The following is a 14,788-nucleotide window of genomic DNA, read 5'->3' as shown; positions in this document are numbered from 1 at the left end:
AACTAAGCCCATGCGCCACAACTACTGAGCCTGCACTCTAGAGCCCGCAAGCCACAACTACTGAGCCCATGTGCCACAACTACTGAAGCCCGTACGCCTGGAGCCTGTGCTCTGCAACAAGAGAAGCCACCACAATGAGAAGCCTGCGCACCACAATGAAGAGTAGCCCCCGCTCGCCGCAACCAGAGAAAGCCCGCGCGCAGCGACAAAGACCCAACACGGCCAAAAATAAATAAATTAATTTAAAAAAAAAAAAAGAAAATGAGGTTCCAGAGATCATTTTGTCTGGCTCCTTAAACTCATAGGTGGGGAAACTCAGGTTCAGGAAGGGTGAGTGACTTGCCCAGTCACACAAAGAGTAGCTTGCCGAGTCAGCTGCCTGGTCACTACCTGCTTCAAAGCTGGCTCAGGCTTCCTCTGGCCCAGCTGATAAATCCCTCATCTTCGTTCAGTTCCCAGAGGCTCACAAAGTATCTCTTCATACACAGTCTGATCTCTGCGACAGCCTTGGGGATGATGATAATGATAGCTGACACTGAGTGTTTTCAATATTCTAGTCATTTGTGTGTATTCACTTCCTTAATCTTTTGCATGACCCTGTGGGATAGGTACTGTTATTAGCATCCCATGTCACAGATGAGGAAACTGAGGCACAGGATATTTAAAGGAACTTGCCCAAGGTCAGATAGCTGGGAAATGGCAGAACTGGGATTTGAACCTGGCAGTCTGACTCTTAACCATGACACTGTCCAGCTTGCCCTGTATATAGGAGGGAGGCATTATTATCCTTTCTCTATCAGCCCCCAGGGTGAGGTTTGGCATTCTTTGATTCAAAAGCAGGGGCCACAAACCTACTGCCTGCAGGAACTAGGCAGAAAACATGAATGGGTGAAGCACACAGGTGTCAGGCAACAGGGCCTGGTGGGCACAGTGGTAAACTGGAGAGCACAGGGTCTTCTACAGCCACTCACCCTTGCTGCACCTCCGCTCCAGAAGGGTGTTACTAAGAGCAAATGCAGGCTCTTCAGCGGCCATGGCTCACTGGCCCAGCCGCTCTGCGGCATGTGGGATCTTCCCGGACCGGGGCACGAACTCGTGTCCCCTGCATCGGCAGGCGGACTCTCAACCAATGCGCCACCAGGGAAGCCCCAGAGTTGACTTTTTAACCGAAGTCACAAGTCTGAATTTTTAAGTGAAATCTCTCAATTGTGTAAACGGTGGCAACCAAAATTCAAGTTTTCTTCGCTCTAATAGGCAGGGCAAGGAAAAGATATCCACGGGCTGAATGGCTGCAGCTCACAGGCCACAGTTTGCAGCCTCTTGTCTGAGACAGAAGGCATTTCCTTTCTTCCTCCAGCTCCCGTCCTCTTGTCCTCCCTCTACCTCCATCTAGCCTTCTTGCCCTTCTTCCTTTCCTTTCCCTTCCGTCTTCCCTGTCCCCACCTTGAGTGGTGCAGCCTGTTGGTCATTGGTCTGGTAGTTCTGGCTGAGAGAGTAGGAGGAACCCACACCATCAGGGACTCCAGGTCCAGAACACTGGCCACCAGGTTCCAGCTGTGTGGGTTCGTGTAGAGGGATCTGTCGGCGTTCCCTCTGTAGGGAGGAGGGAGATGTGTGGGTGTCCTTTGGTCTGCAGGGGCCAAGGGCACCCGTAGGGCTGAACGCAGTGGTCGTGGGGCTCTTGCCCATGCCTCCTAACAGATGGCAGCCAGAGAGGGGCATAGGTGGATGCTCCAGTCCAGGAGTAGGTGGCTCCAGGGCATCCCCTAGGTTGGCATTCCACAGGGGAGGCTAGGGAAGCCCTCTTTCTTCCAGCCTCTCCAAACCCTCCCTAGAGAGAATCCTTTCACCACCTGAGTAACAGAGGGTATTCCCATTTAAGGCCAAACTTTGCCATGGAGCTTCTTCCTGAGCCCCAAATCTGCTCCTTGCTGGCCCTGTTCTCTGTTCCCTTTTGTTGAGAGACAACTTGTCTGCCAGCTACTTACTGTGCTAAGTACTCTATGGGAATTGCTCCTATTCCTCACAGCAACTTTTGAAGTAGGTTCTTTTTTTTTTTTTTAGGCCACACTGCGCAGCTTGCAGGATTCTAGTTCCCTGACCAGGGACTGATCCCAGGCCTTCGGCAGTGAAAGCATGGAGTCCTAACCACAGGACCGCCAGGGAATTCCCATGAAGTAGGTTCTATTATTATTCCCATTTCTCAGATGAGAAAACTGAGGCCCAACCAGGTTTATTTACCTAAAGCCATATAGCTAGTATATGGCAGAGCCCACATTTGAACTAGTCAGTCTGTTTCCAAGGCACATATTACGCTAAACTTCTCCTAAATCTTCACAATACTAATATTATTGTCATCCCCTTCACTGAGGCCTGCAGAGAGAGGTTAAGTAACTCGTCCAAGTTCACACAGCTGGGAGGTGTTGGAGATGGGGCTTGAACCATCTCTGTCTTATTGCAGCATGTGAACTGACCCTGCACCTGAGTCATGATCAGGATGGTTTGCTTTCCATGGAATTTTACTCACCTGATGCTAAAACGTCCGTAAGGCAATTGATCGGTGAAAATACTGGGACTCAGAGAGGGGGAGTGACTGGCCCAAGGTGATACCAACTACAGTTCATGCCTCCTGAATCTAAGTCCAGTGTTCTTTCCACCACATTGAGCTGCTGGCTGTTCTGTTGCTCTCCCAGAGTTTCTGGCTCTGAAGGCCTGAGTCTAATTCTCCAACCCTCACCACCTGGCACTAGATCGAGCAGGGCTCCTTAGGGAACTTCACGATAGCTCCATATGTGATGGCTTGGGGTTTGGGAGGGGTTTGCAGGACAGTTAGTGGCAAACTCCAGCTGTAACCACAGGGTTCCCGAGTCAGAAGGACCTCAGCAGTCATGTGCTGCAACCCTCCCACTATAAAGGAAGGAAACCTGAGGCCCTGAGAGGGAAAGAAACCTGCGTGGGGATGCACAGCAAGTCGTTGTTTGGACTAACAGTGACTTTCCTTACAGCCTGTGCCCTGTTGAGGGCAGGCAAGCAGTGAAGAGATGGAGCAGTCATTTAGCACTGGGTTCGGCCTTGGAAGATTTCTTTTTTTTCTTTTTGATTTAATTTAATTTTATTATTATTATTTTTTGGCCACGCCGAGTGGTCTGTGAGATCTTATTTACCAGACCAGGGATGGAACCTGTGCCCTCTGCAGTGGAAACGTGGAGCCCTAACCCCTGGACCACCAGGGAATTTCCAGTCGTCTATCATCTTAATTAAACTGTGTGAAGTTAGCTTTTAGCTCCTGGCAGGCAAGATCCTCGTAGGCTGGGAGCAGCTGTGTCTGGGATTCAATAAAAGCAGTGAAGCCCAGCCAAACTGGAGCGTAAAGTCCCTTTAAAATGGCAAAAAAAAAAAAAAAAAGAAGAAGAAGAAGAAGGGGGACAAGATTTTAATAAAGAAAGAAAGAATCAAAACCCAAACCTGACTACCCAGCGGAGCACCTTGGCAGGATGCATTTGGAGTGGCCTGTCCTGGCTGCCACACCTGCTGTGCACACACCCTGGCCCAGGCGCAGTGCTGAGGACTTTCCAACACTGAGCTCACTTAATCCACCCAACAAACCTGTCAGATGCTATTTTTGTTTCCATTTTGCAGATGTAGAAATTCAGGCTCAGGGAGGTAAATTGCCTTTCCTGTGATTTCTTAGGCAGTGACTTTAGAGTTCACTTATCAAGTGAGATAATGCATGGGATGTGTTGAACACAGTGCCAAGTGCACAGTAAATGCTCAATAAAGTTTGGGACTATAAGATCCTACCAACTGAATATGGTAAAACCAGGACTCAAATTCAGACCTCTCCAATTCCAGCCCTGTGCTCTATTTTGATTATCTGGGGTCTCCCCGTGCCCCAGCCCTGATCAGTTAAACCTTGATTGATTTGAACTTGGCTACCCAGAGCTCACAATTACGTTGATTTTTTTTTTTTCCTGAGCTTTCTACTCAGAATAGTAAAAAAAAAAAAAAATCCACAGGAGACAGACTAGGATTCAGAATTTAGTCTATGAAGACAATTTCTCAGGAATATTCTTTTTTTTTTTTAATATTTATTTATTTGGTTGCACCGGGTCTTAGTTGTGGCACGCGGGATCTTCTTTGCAGTGTGCAGGATCTTTAGTTGCTGCATGCGGGATCTAGTTCCCTGACCAGGGATTGAACCCGAGCCCCCTTTGGGAGCATGGAGTCTTAACCACTGGGCCACCAGTGGTGGCCTCTCAGAAATATTCTTTAGTTAATACCCACTCCAGCCAGCTATCTGCACCTCTCTGTCCTCAAGCCTAAACAGGGAGTGACACATCATAGATGCTTAAAAACAACTTGTGGAGGAAAGAAAGGAAGAAGAGAAGGAAGTAAAGAAGCTCTCTGGCAGGACCTTAAGTCCCCAAAGAAAGATTCAGATACATTGTATTTATGAGATGTTCTTTGCTAAAGAAGAAAGGATTCCTAACACATTTTGGAATTTTTAATTTTAAACATCAAGGATATACAGGTTAGGGATATACATGTTAATCAGGAATTCAGTTAAGCAGAATGGTTGGTTGCTAGTTCTGGTTACTTGAGGTCCAGCATAATAGCATAGCACCCAGAAGTGCATGGTGCCCCAGGGGCTTGGCTCAAAAGAAGGCAGAGTCAGCGTCTTCCTGGCCTTCTGTTAACCATAAGCAGCCAGACGAGCAGGGAGGATGTTGGGGTCTGAGAACAGCCAACGTTTATGGTATAGCTGGGAGGCTACATCTTTCTCACTTCATTCCCTACACAGCCCTGGCTAGTGTTCCTGGCCAGTCCCATTCCCTTTGTCAGCCTGAGCTTCTGAGCAGAGGCTGATAGGACAGCTGGTTCTGGTGCTGACAGGACAGCTGGCTCTGAGGCTGGCACCTGCTCAGTCGCTGGCATTTCAGAACCTCAGGGCAGATGCTGGCTTGCAGGGTAGCACCTGGGTGGGCTGGGATTGGCTGATTTGGTTCAAGGTTAATTGCAGGGCTCCAAAACCCAGATATCCCCAGGTGCCAGGCAGGGAACATATATGAAAGAAGCTGCCAGGTTGGAACTATACTGAAATCCAGCTCTAGCTGGTGGTTTCCAAACAGGATTGAGGACAGTGTTGCTAGACATGCCAGTTTCTCAGAGAAGCGGGACATCCAGATTTCTGTCATTGCTCTTAATTTAAAAATCCTTTTTTTTTTTTTCTTTTTTGCCTGTGTTGGTCTTCGTTGCTGCATGCGCACTTTCTCTAGTTGTGGCGAGCGGGGGCTACTCTCCGTTGCGGTGCGTGGGCGTCTCATTGCAGTGGCTTCTCTCGTTGCAGAGCACTGGCTCTAGGCGCACGGGCTTCAGTAGTTGTGGCTCGCAGGCTCTAGAGCGCAGGCTCAGTGGTTGTGGTGCATGGGCTTAGTTGCTCCGCGGCATGTGGGATCTTCCTGGACCAGGGCTCGAACCCGTGTCCCCTGCATTGGCAGGCAGAGTCTTAACCACTGTGCCACCAGGAAGTCCCTCTTTTTTTTTTTTAACTAGATGACTAGTTTATTGTAAAAGGATGTAACACAAGAACAGCCAGATGGAAGAGATGCACAGGGCAAGGTATGGGGAAGGGGCATGGAGTGTCCATGCTCTCCAACCACAGCACTCTCCCAGCACCTCCACCTTTTCACCGACCTGGAATCTCTGAACTGCATCCTCTGGGCCTTTATAGAGGCTTTTTTTCATTGGCATGGTTGAGTAAGGCATTGGCCATTAGGCTGCAGATTTAACCTCCAGTCCCTCTCCCCTCCCTGGAGGTCGGGGGTGGGACTGAAAGTTCCAACCCTCTAATAACACAGTTGGTTTCCTGGCAACCAGCCCCCAACCTTAGGGCGGTCCGAACATCATCTCATTAACATAACAAAAGACTTTAAATCACTTAGGAAATTCCAAGGGTTTTAGGAGCTCCAAAGTAATTTAAAATTCTTCTTCCTTTTTTTCTTTCCTTTTTTCTCCTCTCTCTCTCACTCTCCTTCCTTTCTTTTCTTTCTGCCTCTTCTTTCTTCTCCTTCTCCTCCTCCTTCTTTTTAAAAGATAAGCACACAATGGGTTCTATTTACAACCCCTGGATAAGGAATTGAGGAGAAAAAGGCTGAGGACAATATAATCTGCCAGGGCTGGGAGGGACCACAGAATCTATCTCACTGAGAATAAACTAACAAGTGGCCCGTCGACACACCTTCTCATTCCCCCAATCTCATTTTTGGACATTCAGAGCCAAGCCCAGGGGAGGTCATCTCGTCTTAGTTGGCCCCTGCTCCAACCACTGCCGCTCCAGGAGATGGAGCTGGTAACGTTCCCAGCAAGAGCCTCTTTCTCCACGTTGGGCCTTCAAAAGACACCTCAGTGAGTATGAATGGTGCAGTTCTAGCTAGTAGGATGTCAGTGAAATGACACATGACCCAAGTCCTCTTTTCCAGGAAGAGTTTGCTATTTAGAGAGACTTGAGGTGAACTCTTCTAAGTGAAGAATTCTATCTTTCTTAATTTAAAGTACCCTCTGGGAGTTCCCTGGTGGCCTAGAGGTTAGGATTCCAGGCTTTCACTGCCATTGCCTGGGTTCAATCCCTAGTCAGGGAACTGAGATCCTGTAAGCTATGGGGCCAAAAAGAAAAAAAAAAGGCACCCTCTAATGCTAAATATGACCTTTTTAAAAGAATTACGATAATAAAACATTTATTTGTTTATTCCTCAGTATAGACAAGGCATTTTTTATAAATCCAATATAATTTTTGTAACAACCCTTTGAGCTAAGTATTTATGTATATTTTCCAGATTATGTGGTAGATAAAGGTGGCCACAAATTCTTTGTCATTTCTCTCTTGGAGGGGTGGGTCTAGCTCCCCCCACTTGAATCTGGTGACCAGCTATAAATTGGGGTTCCCACGACTCCCACCTCAGAGGTCAGTAGTTTGCTAGAATGACTTACAGAACTCAGGGAAACATTTACTTACGTTTACTGGTTTATTGTAAAAGATATTATAAAAGGTACAGATGAATGGCCAGGATGAAGAGGTACATAGGATGAGGTCCAGAAGGGTCCCACGTGCAGGAACGTCTGTCCCTGTGGAGTCAGGATGTACCACCCTACTGGCATGTGGGTGTGTCCACCAACTCGGAACCTCTTCCAACCATGTAGTGCTAGGATTTCTATGGGGGCTTCATCACATAGGCATGATTAATTATTAACTCAATCTCCAGCTCCTCTCCCCTTCCCAGAGGTTGGGGGGCTGGGGCTGAAAGTTCCGAGCTTCTGATCATGGTGTGTGGTCTTTCTGGTAACCTGCACCAATCCTGAAGTTATCCAGGAGCCCCCCAATCATTGCCTCATTAGAACAAAAGACACTCCTATTGCCCAGGAAATTCCAAGGGATTTAGGAGCTCTGTGTCAGGAAACAGCGTCCAAGACCAAATATTAGAACAAAAAATGCTCCTAAGTACCCTTATCATTTAGGAAATTACAGAAGTTTTAGGAGCTCTATGCCAGAAATGGGGCAGAGACCAATATATTTATTTTTTATTATTTCACAAGTTGTATTGTTCATTGAAGAATGGAGAAGGCTGCCAAGGGTCTTCACTGCAACAAGTATTGTAATGTATGGATAAGGAAATCAAGGCCCATAAAGTTTAACTAACTGCCTAAGGCCTCATGAGAAGCAGCAAAGCTAGAATTCAAACATGGCCTATAGGAGACATTCAATTTTTACTTCTCCTATTTAAAAAAAATGGGGAAAAAAAAAAAAAAAAATGGGGGACTTCCCTGGTGGCCCTGTGGTTAGGACTCCACACTCCCACTGCAGGGGGCATGGGTTCAAAATCTGGTTGGGGAACTAGGATCCTGCATGCTGCGTGGTGTGGCAAAAAAAAAAAAAAAAAAAAAAATTGTTTTATGATCCCTTTTTTAAACTTTTTTTTTGGACCACACCCTGTGGCATATGGGATCTTAGTTCCCAGACCAGGGATTGAACCCTCACCCACTGCAGTGGAAGTACAGAGTCTTAACCACTGGACAGCCAGGGAAGTCCCTCTAACAACTTTCATAGATAGACATGCAGCAGTGTTAATTATATTTATCATATTATACATTATATCCCTGGTACTGATTTATCTTATAACTAGAAGTTTGTACCTTTTGACTACTTTCATCCAACTCCCTCTCCCCTGATCCCCTGCCTGTGGTAACGATCTCTTTTTCTATGATTTAGTTTGTTTTTTGAAGTATAATTGACCTAAAACACTGTGTTACTTCCTGATGCACAATATAGTGGTTTGATATTTCTACACATTTCAAAATGATCACCGTGATAAATCTAGTTACCATCTTTCACCATATAAAGATATTACATAATTATTGACAGTATTCCTCACACTGTACATTTCATACCTCTGATTCATTTATTTTGTAACTGGAAGTTTGTACCTTTTAATCTCCCCCACCTGTTTTCCTTATCTCCCCACCCTACTCCTCTGGCAACCACCTGTTTGTTCTCTGTATCTATGATGCTGTTTCTGTTTTGTTGTGTTTGTTTGTTTTTAAGATTCCACAAATAATTGAAATCATATATTGTCTTTCTCTGTCTGACTTATTTCACTTAGCATAATACCCTCTAGGTCCATCCATGTTGTCGCAAGTGGCAAGATTTCATTCTTTTTTATGGACCACATCTTCTTTATCCATTCATCTGTCACTGGGCCCTTAGGTTGCCTCCATATCTTGGCTATTGTAAGTATAAACATAATTTTAAGTTAAAAAACCCCAACTAGTCATGCATTTTGTTTTATAAATCCAGTGGTAATAAAAAGCTCATATCTGGGACTTCCCTGATGGTCCAGTGGTTAAGAATCTGCCTTCCAATGCAGGGGACATGGGTTCGATCCCTGATCGGGGAGCTAAGATCCCACATGCCACGGAGCAACTAAGCCCACGCGCCACAACTAGAGAGAAGACCGCGTGCCACAACTAAGACCCAACACGGCCAAAAATAAATAAATAAATATATATTTTTTAAAAGCTCATATCAAATGCCAGCAGCCCTTTGTCCCAGCTTTGCCCAACTCTAGCTCGTTGTGTTGCCTACATGCATCTCTTTTAACCTGTTTCTTCTGGCATTATCTCACTATTTTAATATAATGTGCTTATACTGCTATTTTGTGATTTAAAAATTAAAAGCAGTAATTATTGATTAAAGATTTAGCTTTCTTACACCTGCACCCTAAAGTCCCTTCCTCCCCTTTTAAAATGAGGTTCTGTCACAATACAGCTCTTAGGGTTAAATAATCAGTATGTACATTATTATGAGTATGTAAATATTGTTCACTGCTGTGCTGTGTATTGTATTGATAGTTTAGGTACTTCCCTGGTGGTCCATTGGGTAAGACTCTGCTCTCAATGCAGGGGGCCCGGGTTAGATCCCTGGTTGGGGAACCAGATCCCTCATGCATGCTGCAACTAAGAGTTCACATGCCACAGCTAAAGATCCCTCATGCCACAACTAAGACCCAGCGCAGCCTAAATAAATAAATAATAAAATAAATTTTAAAAAAAGTATCGATAGTTTACTATGATTACCTTTCCTTCTTTGTAAAACTTGTTTGTTTTTCCTGTGGTTAATAATGGCCATATTTTCCCATTTGCTTTGATATATACATACTTATCCAAATGCTCCAACAGATCTGTCAGTAATTATTCCAAATGCTTAGACAAGTCAGATAAGCTCTTAGTTTTATTTTTTCCCTGGAGACCTTCCTTTGATTGCTTTCCGTATTCCTGCTTCAACTGAACTGGCCACGTTTTGGTCAGCTGCCCAGCTGCCATTTGGAAACCATCATTTGGTTCTTCTGAGGTAGATTCTTGGTTTCCTGGATGTTTTGCCTTACACTTTCTTGCTTTACAACTCTGTTTTGCTGAAGCATATTCTCCAGTGACTTTCTGAGAAAGGCTACACAGGATGTACATTTATGTACCCTTTACTTATCTGGAAATGTTTTTGTTTCAGTCTCACACTTGATTGAAGGTTTGGTTGTGCACTGAAATCTAGGTTGAAAAGTTTCACTCAAAAATTATGAAGGCATTGATGTGTTATCTTCTAGCTTGCAGTGATGCCAAGAAGCATGCCCTCCCTGCCCACCACTATCTCAGAAAATCTTTAAGATTTTCTCTTTATTTCCCGTGTGCAGCTCTTAAAATTCAATTTACTGGCTCAAATATGGAGACTCATATCTTTCAGTTCTGCAAAATTTTGTTATTTCTTTGGTAATATCTGTCTTTCTCTGCTCTCCCACTTCCTGCCCCTGTCCATTTTCTTTCTTCTCTATTTCTGGAACTCCTGTTTGTCAGATGTTGGATCTGAGTTGAAACTCTAATTTTCTTATCTCTTCTTTCCCATCTCTTTGTCAGTGAAAGCGCTGAGTCCTAACCACGGGACAGCCAGGGAATTCCCTCCATCTCTGTCTTTTTGTTCTGCTTTCCAGGGGATTTTCTTAACTATCTTTAACTCTTCTTTGATTTATTTTTAAATTTGGCAATCATACTTTTAATTTTTAGGTGCTAGTTTTCATTTTGTTCATTTTTCAAAGCATTCTCTTCTTGCTTTATAATTGTGATATCTGCTTCATTTAATTTCCCTTCCCTTAGGAATTCCCTGGTGGTCCAGTGGTTAGGATTCTGTGCTCCACTGCAGGGGGCCCTGGTTGGGGAACTAAGATCCCAAGAGCAGGGTGGCGTGGCCAAAAAAAATTCCCTTCTCTCTAAAGAACTCCTTTTAACACTTCTTTCAAGGCAAGTCTACTGGCAACAAATTCCCTCAATTTTTGTTTGTCTGAGAGAGTATTTCTCCTTCACTGTTGAAGGATAATTTTACAGGATATAGAATTCTAGGTTTCTGTTAACATTTAAAATATTTCACTCAACTCTCTTCATGCTTGCATAGTTTCTGAGAAGTCAGATGTCCAGTTGACCCTGGAACGACATGGGTTTGAACTGCAAGGGTCTATATATAGTGGATTTTTTTCAATAGTAAATACTGCAATACTACACGATCCACAGTTGGCTGAATCTTTAGATGCAGAACCGCAGATATGGAGGAACCTTGGATACAGAGGGCTGACTATAAATTATATGGAGATTTTCAAGTATGTAGAGGGTTGGAGCCCCTAACCCTCATATTGTTCAAGGGTCAACAGTAATTCCTTTTTTTTTTTTTTTGGCCACACTGTGAGGCTTGTGAGATCTTAGTTCCCCGACCAGGGATTGAACCTGGCCCCTGGCAGTGAAAGTGCCAAGTCCTAACCACTGTACTGCCAAGGAATTCCCTTGTAATTCTTAACCTTTGCTTCTCTATAGGCGTTTTTTCCCTCTGGCTTCTTTCAGGACTTTATCTTTGATTTTCTGTATTTTTTGAAAATGATATGACTTGGTGTCATATATTTTGGCATTTATCCTGCTGGGTGTTCTCTGAGCTTCCTGGTCTGTCATTAATTAATCAGGTGCCTGAAATTAATTTGGGGGAAATTCTCAGTCATTATTGTCTCAAATATTTTTCTGTTCCTTTCTCTCTTTTCCTTCTGATATTCCCATTCTGTGTACATTATTCCTTTTGTTTTTCCACAGACTTTTTTTTTTTCTATTTGCTTTTCAGTTTTGGAGGTTTCTATTGAGATATCCTGAAGCTCAGAGATTCTTTCCTAAGTTGTATCCAGCCTGTACAGTATAGACATTCATCTCTCCTACAGTGTTTTTTATCTCTAGCATTTCTTTTTGGTTCTTTCTTAGAATTTCCATCTCTCTGCTTACATTGCCCATCTATTGTTCTTGCAGGCTGTCTGCTTCATCCACGAGAGCCCTTAGCATCTTAACCATAGTTGTTAAAATTCCTGGTCTGATAATTCTAACACTCCTGCCATATCTGAGTCTAGCTCTGATGCTTGCTCTGTCTCTTAAAACTATGTCTTTAGGGGCTTCCCTGGTGGCGCAGTGGTTGAGAGTCCGCCTGCCGATGCAGGGGACACGGGTTCGTGCCCTGGTCCGGGAAGATCCCACATGCCGCAGAGCAGCTAGGCCCGTGAGCCATGGCCGCTGAGTCTGCGCGTCTGGAGCCTGTGCTCCGCAACAGGAGAGGGGCCCACGTACTGCAAAAAAAACCCCAAAAAACTATGTTTTTTGCCTTTTAGTATATCTTGTAATTTTTTATTGATAGCCAGACATAATGTACTAGGTAAAAGGAACTGCTGTAGATTGGCCTTTAGTAATAAGGTTGCAAGGTGTAAGGGAAGGGGAAGTGTTCTGTAGTCCTATGACTGGATCACAGTCTCTTAGTGAGCCTGTGATGGACTGGTTCACTAAGAGAAGGACTATGGACTTCACTTATCTTCTCCCTCCAGTCCCCTCAGGGTGGCTAGAGTGGGATGGAGTTGTGTGTTTCCCTTCCCTTAGGTCTGTTAGGCTCTGATAAAATCCCAGTAGGTTAGGCTCTGGTTAAATTTTAAGTGTCTCCTGAGGGTATATCTTATTAACAACAACAGAATGCTCTAGCACATTTCAAAATGGTTCCTTTTACCCTCCTCTGCTGGAAACATGAGGGATTTTTTTCTGATGTTTACTATGAGAACCTGGTAGAACTTCAGGTAAAACCCACAAAGTCACAAAGTATGCTCCCTTCTCCCAGTAGGACTGGATTCCTTGGTGGGTTTTATGGCTGCACTGGGTCTTCATTGCTGCACGCGGGCTTTCTCTAGTTGTGGCTACTCTTCATTGCGGTGCGCGGGCCTCTCACTGTGGTGGCTTCTCTTGTTGCGGAGCACCGGCTCTAGGTGCACGGGTTTCAGTAGTTGTGGCACACAGGCTCAGTAGTTGTGGCTTACGGGCTTAGTTGCTTCGTGGCATGTGGGATCTTCCCAGACCAGGGATCGAACCCATGTCCCCTGCATTGGCAGGTGGACTCTCAACCAGGGAAGCCCTTCCTTGGTATTTTTATTTCTCAGATTTGTCCACACTGAGCCTCCAGCAATTCATCAATTACAGTTCAGGTTTCCTTACCCTGGCACTGACTCCCACAGAGGTTTCTGCTTGTGGGTTTCTGCTCTGTATTTGTCTGTCTTTCTCTCCAATTCTGGGGGCAGTGGTGTGCCTTATAATCTGACTTATTGTACATATCTAAGAAGAGTTGACTTTCCAGTTTGTTCAACTTTTTACTTGTGTTAGGATGGAGTGGCCACTTCCAAGCTTCTTACATGTTGGACTGGAAACACATCAATTTCATTTTTAATGGAAGAATATCCAAATAGGCATCTTGTGCCTATTCCTTCCCCCCTCCCCACCCCACTGCCCCCTCAGGAAACACAAAGTATTTGGAGGACAGGGTGTCTGCCGTCTTCCTTCTTCCTGACGACAATGTCTCTGGCCTTCCTCCACACCTATGGAAAAATTTTTCATTGTATCATAGCAATGAATTACCAAATCTGGATTTGCAATACTGAATCTACATCTAGCACATGTACCTACATAATTAGTTTCTGTGATTACTTGATTGGTCTGATTCCCCCACCAGATTGGAGGCCATGATCTAGAAGTGGCCCTGCCCCAGTATAGGGACATCATTCAGAAGTGCTAGGCAGCAGTTCACCAGGAACCCTAATGACTCAGGACTGGACTGTCCGCTGAGGCCATAGGCTCCTCACTTTCATAAGCCGAAATTACTCAGAGGCGACCTCTATTGACTAAAGGAAGAAATTGCAGTTACCCTCCCACCCAACCCTCCTTCTTTCCAGTACAGGGAAATGACCAACATAATCCCTGCTGTCTGCCAGGCATTTCACGTATATTATGCCATTTGTCCTTGGATTTATAATATTTGCATCTATAAGATCGGCACCATCACTCCTACTTCATAGTCGAGGAGAGTGGGGTTCAGAGAAGTGAACTAATTTCTGAGTTCCCACCGTAAAGAGGCACTGCTGAGATCCACCCCAGGTCTGTCTGAAGCCAAAGCCTTTGGTCTGTCCACCAGTCCCCTGCTATTCAAAGTGCAGTCCAAGGACCAAAGCATGGGCGAAGCTGGGAGCGTTAACAATGCAGACTGCAGGCCCCAATCCAGATCTACTGAATCAGAATTTGTATCCTAAGGAGATAAAAATTTTGTATGCACATTAAAGATTGAGAAGTACCCTGACTCCCAGGAAGTGCTAGGGGAACCTCTGCCTGTGCCCTCCTGAGGAGAAACTGAGTTTTCGCATTTCTTCTGTAAACGCGGATTTCTGGTTATAAAGCACTTCTGTCATTTTTCTCATGTACTTTCTTGACATTGGCTCTCCTTCATCCTGGGAGGTAAGTAAGGTCAGTGATGATCAGTCCCATGTTAGAGATTCTGGAAACAGAAGCCCAGAGAGGGGAAGCGACTTGCCCAGAGCCACCAGCCAACAGGCATCCCACAACTTGACACAGTTTGGATGGGACAGTAAGTCAAAGGTTTTAGGGTCTGATGTTGGTGCCAGCATGAGGGCTGGAGGTTCCTGAGCTTGCCTTCCAGGGTCAGAAATCACCAGACTGAGAGAGCCCTCTGCTCACTTGTTCATTCATGCACGGCAAGAGGCCTCCAGTTTTACTCCCTGGGCACACTGTGTAACATCTCTCAGCTTTCACTTTTGCATAGAGTTGTCATGAAGACCAAATGTGAATGTTGCAAGTTAAGTGCTGGCACAAAGTAAGAAATCAACAAGTGTTAGTTGATATTCAT

This window comes from Neophocaena asiaeorientalis, unplaced genomic scaffold, assembly GCF_003031525.2.
Source record: "Neophocaena asiaeorientalis asiaeorientalis breed wild unplaced genomic scaffold, Neophocaena_asiaeorientalis_V1.1 scaffold1337, whole genome shotgun sequence".
NCBI lineage: Eukaryota > Metazoa > Chordata > Mammalia > Artiodactyla > Phocoenidae > Neophocaena > Neophocaena asiaeorientalis.
Note: the sequence above shows the minus strand (reverse complement) of the source record.